The sequence below is a fragment of the Plecotus auritus genome (assembly GCF_963455305.1).
Source record: "Plecotus auritus genome assembly, chromosome: 5".
In the NCBI taxonomy this organism is placed as follows: Eukaryota; Metazoa; Chordata; class Mammalia; order Chiroptera; family Vespertilionidae; genus Plecotus; species Plecotus auritus.
The window spans coordinates 22,316,612-22,326,416 of record NC_137776.1 but is presented as its reverse complement, the minus strand read 5'-3'; the positions used below and the strand labels follow the sequence as shown (position 1 = coordinate 22,326,416).

General features: G+C 42.5%; 1 long non-coding RNA gene across 1 annotated transcript in view; it reads left to right on the top strand.

The window, feature by feature from the left end:
• The window catches only part of LOC308248883, a 175,098-nt gene extending 165,908 nt beyond the window's left edge, over positions 1 to 9,190 (top strand). The window contains exon 3 of the long non-coding RNA XR_013960655.1: positions 8,316 to 9,190. This is a non-coding gene — a long non-coding RNA (uncharacterized lncRNA). The remainder of the gene's footprint in view (positions 1 to 8,315) is intronic.
• The last annotated feature ends 615 nt before the right edge of the window (positions 9,191 to 9,805 follow it).

Genomic DNA, 9,805 nt, shown 5'->3' with positions numbered 1-9,805 from the left:
CAGGGAGGAAGCTATTCCCTGAACTTCCCTGAATTTCTTATGTCACTGACTTATCAATAAATTGGCTTAAAAAACAACAACCCACAAATGCGAAAACCCCTAACATGCCCAGGCCTAAATGTAATCCTTCCTCTAGACAGACAGGCACACTAGGCTGCAAGCCAGGACTGTACTGTGTCCTTTGGTTTGCCCTTGGAGGGCAAGGCCAGAAACAAAGCCTTAATTAGGGGAAACAAAGACCTACCTATGTGCCAGCAGTTCACCACCCCTCCCGAATGATGCTGTTTGTCATAGATTATGAGTGACATTTACCTTCTTCTGCTGGCTCTGGTGGTAGCCAGGGGGCCCATGAAGGAGAGGAATGAGTTAGTTTATTGCTGGTCTGCAGGATGTTCTCAGGGTGGGTTTGGGGTTGGTGCAAGTACGGGGCCAATCAGGGCAGCTCCAACCTCATCCTGTCCCGACAGTATCTAATTGCTCAGAAAGCTCCCTTGAGCACCTGCAAAGATGAAATGGATAAGAATCTGTCAACATCCCTGCATAATGTCATTTTGCCATTGAAGGAGTTTTATCCGACCCACCCGGCCCACCACACACACACACACACACACAATTTTCTGGTTAAATATTTCTTAATAAAGAAGGATGTGCAGGGATGTAGGGCCCATGAAATTTTTCCTGACGGTGGGAAGACAGAGCAAGTGTGTGCGCATCCACCACTCTCAATGCGTGGGTCCCTGTTCCAGTTTCTCACCTCTCATTCTCTTTTGCAAAAAGTTGTAAACCCACAAATAGCACATTATGAAATGCTGCCTTATCGTATAACTATCTGTAATTACAACATTCATATAACAGCTTAATCTTTCAGTAGTTCAGGATAAGCCTTTTACTCCCTAAATAGTTGTTGATGTTGAGAAGACTTTATGGTGTTTTCTGGTTCTTTTGTGCCCTATCATGGTTGGCATAGTTCTGGGCACAAGAACACTACCCAGTGGATATTTGTGAATGGGTTAATTCAATAGCCTTATTACCTGATATTAATAAAATTCTATAATTTTCATTACACCATGGCATTAAATCATCTCCTAAGGGCATGTAGCCAAATTGCGAGAGGACATGAACATCAGCCATCACTTGTATAATTCTATCTGTACATATAAATGGACAGACAAGGTTGATCTGTTAAACAGATACACACCAGTGGACTGCTTGGTGATTTTTATTTTAAGCACTCAAGCATTTATTTTAAGCATTTGTCCAACTCCTAAGTGGGTGGCATATGTTTAATGTAAGCACAATATTAATAAGAACTAACATTTATTGAGCACTTACTATGCGCCAGATATGTTTTAAGCCCTTTACATGTTTTAACTTATTTAATCTTCACAGCAAACCCTGTAATTATCTCTGTGTTAGAGATAAGAAAGGCTGAGGGAAATGGAGCAGCTGGCTTCTTTTGAGTGGCGAGCCTGTCTTTGAACCCAGAGAACCTGGACTCCAAACTCATGCTTTTAATCACTGAGCTATACAAGAAAAATATGTTAACTCACATTTATGCTATATCTCTTGATCTGTTTTGAAATAGATATGAAAAAATCATTTTTATTTTATGGCAATGTGGAGGGGTCTTATTATATGTTGCTTTCTAAACTGTAATGTTAGGTCAAGCACAGGGCTAATGCTGCCCATCAGCTCAGCATATAGAGCTATTGGCTAACAGTTGGAATCTATGCAGAGAACATCCTTGGAAAGGAACATACTTATTAGAGCTGAAATGAGGCTAATGCACTGCTCTTGGGAAAAGATTAAATGTGCTCACAATGCAAGAGTGTACATGACCATAATTAATGAAGTAATAATCACTTTTGAGCTTATGTAAGACCTGATTCTTTGATTAAAAGTGTTTCCATTTCAAGAGAGCTGGAAGGACCCTTTGGCTTGTGGTAACGATCAGTCAGTCGAACTGTTTCATCTTCAGCTGCAGTTCTGCTTGATCAATTTATCTGCCATTTCCAAAGAGCTTCCGAGGTTTTCTTCTTCCTGTCTTTGTGCTTTCAATTGGGTTTTCACCAGAGGCAAGATGCTGACTCAGTTTCTGGTTGGCATTTTTCAGCGGGTGCAAAGATTCAGTGACAAGGTTGCATTTACATTTTTATCACTGCCTCTTAAACCTGAATAATTTATTATGCTCTTCCCAGCTCCCTAGCCCTTTGGTTTTACAGAACCAGAGTGAAGCTCTTGCTTTTGTAATCAAACTTATTTTGGAGGCGCCTGCCATTTCTCACGGACTTCTGACACCCTCTCTTTTCTGCTGGGTTGAAGTTTGGGGGGAAGACATTTTTTTAAAACTGACTGATTTATCTTAGTTAGATTTGTTAGAGATTTCATTGTACGTGTTCCCTTTCAAAGGGTATAGATTCTGCAACAAATTAACTGGTCACTAAGTTAAGGATTGCTGGCTAGGAATCTGATGTTCTTTATAAATGCATTTTTTTAAATAAAGAGATTAAAAAAAAAATGACAGTAAACTCCAGGGAGATAATCTTATGGCCTACATATGGGAGCTTATTTTCTAAACAAGTTCACCATTCAAAGGTGGAAATAATCATCCTGATATTACCAACAATTTGATAAGTTCATGGAAGGAAACGCTCTCCACTGTGCCAGCCACTGAGTTATGATTGCTTATATGCATGAGAATTCACTCACTGGCATGCAAATGAAATTATTTCATCCTTTTGTCAGTTAAAAGAAACAGGAATGAATAAACACATGCCTGAGAACACACCCAGCTCAAGCTAGGCCATGTCAGTGTTTGACATTAGAAATACGTGAATGGTTCCTCAAACTCACTAATTTATGAAATAATTCACCATAGGGCTCATTACAAAGTGAGTGCTTTTGTATATTTAAAATGGCTGTTGAATTATCAAAAAGTTAAGGATCCTTCGATCTCTTTCAGGGAGCTGCTTTAGAGCTAGGGCTCATTAAGATTTATGATCCCAGGAGTGTGTTAACATATTCAACTAAATCCAGCTAGCAGGCTTCCTTTCCCTTCCCCAGGCCACAGCTTCCCCAGAGGATCTGAAGCCTGTGGCACTTTTGGCTGCAGAGATTCTCACTTCCCAACTCCAATAGGTCTTCAGGTGGGAAATTGCAATCCTTTCTGGGAGGGATTAATAAATCACCAACAGTGGTAAAATGGTTAATTTAATGTGTAAACTTGACTATTCTGTAGTGCCTACTCGGCTGGTCAAACACCAGTTTAGATGAGGATGGAAGTAATTAACACTTACATCAGTAGACTTTGAGTAAAGCAAATTGTCTTCCATAATGTGGGTGGGCCTCATCCAAACAGTTGAAAGTCTTAAGAGCAAAGACAGGTTTCCCAAGTAGGAAGCAATTCTTAAGACTGCAGAGTAGAAACTGCCTGAATTTTCCTACCTGCTGCCTGTCTTGTGGACTTCCAACTCAAGATGGTAATATCAAGTTTTTCCTATTTTTCAGCCTGCTAACTCCCCACATAGATTTTGAAATTTTGTATTGTCCACCACCATAATTATGTGAGAAATTTTTAAATTTCTCTCTCTTTCTCTCTCTTCGTCCCTCCCTTCTCTATTTGTTCTGCTTCTGTGGAACATCTTGACTAACAAGAATGGCAAATAGTCCTCCTCACTCTCTGAGAAAAATGACATCCCAGGCCAACACACCCTGTCATTCCTTATAATGAAAAATTTTAGTGCACTTTTCTGTTGTCAGATCCAAAATGTAATTTGTAGCAATTGATTTATAGTGGTAAATTGTGAGACTTCTGCCATTTCCTAGGACAAATCTCAATTCCTGATGACATCCTTGGACCCAGTACACATATCGTCTCTTCCATGAAGCCTTCCCTGAGAACCCTTCCATCACCTTCCCAAGGGTGCATTAGGTTCCCTCTTCTATGTACACATAGCACTCTCTGCATCTACTATATAACGTCTTCACTGAGTTTAGCATATTACATAGTAAATTTTATATCTTTCTCACTAACCTGAGCTCTGTACTGCTGAGATTAGATTTTATTTATGTTTGTATTATTGGTGGATGGCACAGTATCTGCACAGAGTAGGTGCACATATATTTTGCTAAACAAATAAATGAGTAAAAGGGTAGTTTAATATTAATAGTTCCATGTCCTCTCTGGAAGATTCTCACTTTACTTCTCAGGTGCATTGGAAAGAGTTATTTAAGTCAGACAGCTCTGTCCTCTGTTCCACTTTTTTTTACCTTCGGATCTTGGATAAGTCTATGTCTTTCGCATTTTTCTCCTAATCTGTAAATCAGAAATGATAAACCATTGGATTATTATTATTGGATTATTATGAGGAATAGTGATATAAGTGTATGATATTCCAGTAAATAAGAGATGTCATTTCCCCTCCCCTATACTACTAAGCATTTGTTCCAACACATTCTATGTTATCTAGAGTTCAATAATCAGACACACCAGGGATCTCTGTCAGTCTCTTCAGTTCAATCATATTTTTCTGAGAGGAGGACATGGGCACACTGAACCCTGTCTCAACTCTGGTTCAGGATAATCTCTCACTCTAACTAATGACACCTCCCTAGGTTCTTGCTCAGGCTAATCAACCCAGGGCATGCAATGTCTAATTTTAGAGGCAGAAGAAGTATTTAATGTTTGCTGCCTGAGATCTCTTAGATTAGTGATATTGTTCCCAGGAGATATTTGGCAATGACTGCAGATATAATTTTATGAGTTCATTATAAAAGATATTATAAGGTATACACATGAACAGTCAGATAAAGCCACACCTGGGGTGGGTGGAATACTATTGGCATCTAGTGGGTAGGATCCAAAGATACTGCTCAACATCCTACAAAGTAGAGGACAAATTTAGACAACAAATAATTATCTGGTCCAAAATGTCAATGGTGCTGGAGTGGAGAACCCTGCCCAAGTAATAGAGAATGGACATTCCCTCTTCAATACATAAAGGAAGACAAAGCAAGTCACAACTATACATTAAAAGAAGGTTTTCCTGCATTTCAATGCTAATCCCTTCTTCCCACTTTATTTCCAGTCTAAATCACTATGTACTTATTCTTACTTTACTTTAACACTATTCTCTTAAATTATATATTAATATAAGTATGAGTTTCAAATAGAGGCTCTAGGCAGTGACAGAAATGTATTAGCATTAGATAGTCATCCTAATATATAAAAACTCTGGGTCCATCACATCCACAACAACCGGGAGGCTCAACCATTCACCAGGCTGTGTGCGCAGCAGGCCCACGGGCTAAACTGCTGATCTCTCGGGGGGGGGGGGGGGGGGGAAGAGAGAGAGAGAGAGAGAGAGAGAGAGAGAGAGAGAGAGAGAGAGTGAGTCAGGGCTGATCAGCAGTGGTAGCAGCTGCTGGTGAGGCCCGGATAGAGAAGCAGGGTGATCAGATCCTGCTTCCCTCTCCCTTGCCAGCAGCCAAGCCTCTCTCTCTCTCCCAGAGGTCAGCAGTTCAGCCGCTGGCCAGCAGCCTGGGGCTGCTGCTGATCAGCCCCGCCTCTATGACCAGGCTCAGAGATAGGCCTGGAGATACTGATTGGCATAGAAACTGACCAATCAGAACCAAATCTGGGTGAATTGCGAGGAGCCAATGTCTGCCAAGAGGCGGAGCTTTTGATGCTGACTGGCATAGAAACCGACCAATGAGAACCAAATTGGCTGGCAGAGGAGGGCAGTTGGGGGCAAGATCAGGCTGGCAGGGGAGGGCCGTTGGGGGTGATTGGGCCAGCAGAGGAGCAGTTAGGTGTTAATCAGGCCGGCAGGGGAGCAGTTAGGGGGTGATCAGTCTGGCAGGCAGAAGCGGTTAGGGGCAATTAGGCAGGCAGGCAAGCGGTTAGGAGCTAGCAGTCCCAGATTGTGAGAGGGATGTCCAACTGTGGGATCGGGCCTAAACTAGCAGTCGGACATCCTCTGAGGGGTCTCAGATTGGAGAGGGTGCAGGCTGGGCTGAGCAACACCCTCCCCCCAGTGCATGAATTTCATGCACTGGGCCTCTAGTCTATATATATAAAACCCTAATATGCAAATAGTCCAAATGGTGGAACAACCAAACAACCGGTTGCTATGACATGCAGGGGGCCCACGCGGAACATAGTGGGCATTGGCAGCAGGCAGCAGAGCACGGAACATGGCGGGTGGCAGGTGCAGCAGGATGGTGGAACAGGTGAGTGGGTGTGCCAGACCAAGGCAGGGCACCGGTCACTGTCATGGGGCAAGCCTCTGGTGGTTTCTGAAAATTCTTTGCTCCTGCACACCACAGTCCCACCCAGCGCTCTCACCTGCTGCCGGCACTGTCCCGCTTGCACCCGCTATCTGTGCTCGAGTCGCTGCTCACACTCACTGCTGGCACAGGCCCCACTCACACCCACAGCCGTTGCTGGAGCTGCCACTTGCACCCACTGCTGGTGCCTGGCATCTGTCCTGATTGCTTGGCGCCATCAGCAGGTGGAGCAGCGGCTGCTGGCTCTGATCACCCCTGAGGGCTTCTGCACCTCCCCCTGCTCCCCCGCTGATGGCGCCAGCCCCACTTGCACCCACTGCTGGCACCAGGCACAATCGCTCTGCTCCGTCAGTGGGTACAAGTGGGGCTGGCACCATCAGCACGTGGGAGCTGTGGCAGGGGGAGCAGGGCTGCTGCCAGAGAGGAGACCATGGGCCATGGTGGGAGGGGCTGGGTGGGGGCATGGAGCACAGGGCCGATACCTGCCCCTGTGCCCACCGCAGCCTCGCAGCCCACAGTTCTTTTCAAAGTGCACAAATTCGTGCACTGGGCCTCTAGTATAAGATAAAAAATAAAGTGAGATTCATCAGCATACTCACCACATATAGTTTTATTGGTAGGTAGAAACATTCAGCAGTATAGCATGTGTTGAAAATCGCCATTTGTCCACTCAGGCTACCCTAGTACCATTCTTTGGCCTGCCATATAAAATCGGAGTGTTGTTACACAAGTTACCTAATCTCTATGTGCTTTGGTTTCCTCTTGGTATAAAAGAAAGAGTACCTGCCTCATAGAGTTTTTGTCAAGACAAATGATCTAAAACAAGAAAGCAGCTGCCCGGCCAGCATGGCTCAGTGACTGAGCATTGACCTATGAACCAGGAGGTCACTGGTTTGATTTCCAATCAGGGCACATACCCGGGTTTCAGCCAATCAATGATTCTCTCTCATCAATGATGTTTCTATCTCTCCCTCCCTCTCCCTTCTTCTCTGAAATCAATAAAAATATATTAAAAAAGAAAAGGAAGCAGTTGTCTTTACTCAGGCTCTGCACCTTTCTAGTTATGTGGCCCTGGGCAAGTAATTTAACCTTTTTAGGCTCAAAGTGCCTCATTGTAAGATGGCAACACTAATGGTATCTGTTTCATAGGAATGTTGTAAGCATTAAATGAAATAACATATGAAAAGTACTTTTGTTCCTAGTAAACCCATGATAACCTGTAATAGTTTCTATTCCCTGAACAGCTGCTGTCTGGGATCAGAAAGAAAGCTAAAGTATGGTGACTGCCTACCAGCTGAAAAGTATGGATTGGTCAAGGGGGACTCAGTGATCATCTATGATGTTACTGTCTGAACTTGTTCTCATTCCTTCTGGGTCTAACAAAGTGAGAAAGAGTCATCTGTAGAAAATGGTGCTATGCTCAGGTGGGAATAACTTCAGTACAGCACTTTCTTAAAAGCTGAAGAGAGACATAGGTTGTGGAGAAAATAATTTCTTCTCTCATTTCCATCACTGGCAACACTTACATTCCCTTATTCTGATGACGGTCTGCCGGTCCAGTTTGGGAGATTGGCTTAGTAACAGAGACAACATGGTGGTAATTTGGAGAAAAACTTTTTCACTCTATTATAATCACTCTATTATTGGGGCCATAATTCTGTCAGGAGCAGGGATGAGTGACCTTTTCCTTGGGCTCCTGAATAATATCTGAGCTGTAATGTAGGGTGGTAATGTGAATGTGCCTAATTGGTTGGGGTGAAGAGCAGGGGGCCATCAATCTGTCTTTGGATTTAGGCTTGCTCAACGGCAATTATAAGCAAATTAATGAATAATTCTGTATAAAAATGACATCAGGAGAATATTCCACTTGCCTGGTAACTATTGGCTAAGTAGGCCTACTCTGTATCAAGCAGCAGAGATAGATTTACCAAGAAGCTGATGCACTTAAGCTTCAGAGCCTCTTCCAAGGTCCTGGGAGGCTACCTAGCAACTTCCTATGTGTAATTTTGTGTTCATTTTATTTACAGGACCTCACAGACCTCATAAGCTGAAGGCTCCACAAAACCTGGATCCACCCCTGATAAACAACAGAGAACAGGAAACCTAAGTATTCATCTTTGTAGCTGCAGAACATCAAGTAAGATGCTTGCATATAGAGGTGTTAAGTAAGTACTTAAACTGAATTCCTAAGTTCTTTGAGGTGTCACTGAAAGATACCTTAAATCTGAAAATTTTGTTTATTTATTTATTCATTCATTCATGCTTAAAACTAGAGATACTGGCTCTGAATAATTATTTATATATATTTTTCAGTTTATAATTTTTACTTTTTGACTTGCATAGCTTTGCATGGGTGGTTAAGCCCTTTACATCAGATAAGTCATGTGAAATACTCATGGATCCCTGTTTTGTCTTCAGTCTCTTGGTTTCCTTGAGCTTGGTGATTCCTTTATGCTACCGTAGGGCAGAAGAGAATAGACCATATCATCTAGTTGAGGTCCTGTCCAGGTTCATGATCTTCTTATGATCACTCTACCCAATATTTTTCAGTAAATAAATTGTTTGGCTGAGAAACAATATCTGTTTTAGGCTTTATTGGAATCATTTGATGGCCTAACACATGTTCAAGTAAAAGCCAGGCTAGAAACCTGAGTCGTGAAAACTAGACAGAAGTATTAATAATATTCTACCTGGTCAGTATTATATTATTGGTGGATTTCTTCCCTTCCATTCTTTGATTTTGTCGTTATTGGATGTGTATTATTTTGCCAGGGCTTTGGGTCCTAGTGTGTGGAAGTTCTTCTGGTAGTCTTTGTAACTACCTTTCCTCTCAAAAGTGATATGCAATTAAAGCCACAATTTCTCAATAATTTAATTAAAGCTTTGAATAATGTTGTTCTGTAAAAAAAAAAAAAAAAATCCAGCTGTCGTTTCCTCCACTTTCTTCTTTAATCTGTTATGTCTAGGAAAAAGATGGACTTTTGTAGAATCTCTAGATTATTCTAACCACCTTTGCTCACCACTTCCTTCCTGTCCTCTCATGTCTAGAAATGTCACTAAAACTTAGTGTTTGGGAAGGGAGTTCATGTCAATGACCCATTTCCTTTTCTATTTCTCAGAGCTTCTGATCCCCTGACCACCCCCACCCCCACTCCTTTGAGCATCCTGACTGCTACACAGACTACTTAAGGCCTAGTGGACACAAGGTCAAACCCAAGGTTCGTCTTTGTTGAAACCACTCAAGGCCCTAGGTTCTTCTGTGTATGTCTTACAGGCACCTAGGCATTGGTTTCCAGAGCCTCAGGGCATACATTTACATCCTATGGACTGCTGCTACTACCCATGTTTCTCTAATGCAAATTAACTTATACCATTGGCATAAGGGAATGTCAGGATGACATGGAACAGCAGGGGGGGAAAAAAGCAAAGCCCCCAGTGTGGCTGCAACATGGGCATGATAAACTTTTCAGCTGTATTTTAAGGAAATTAAAACTTCATTATACTCAGGGCTTCCTCT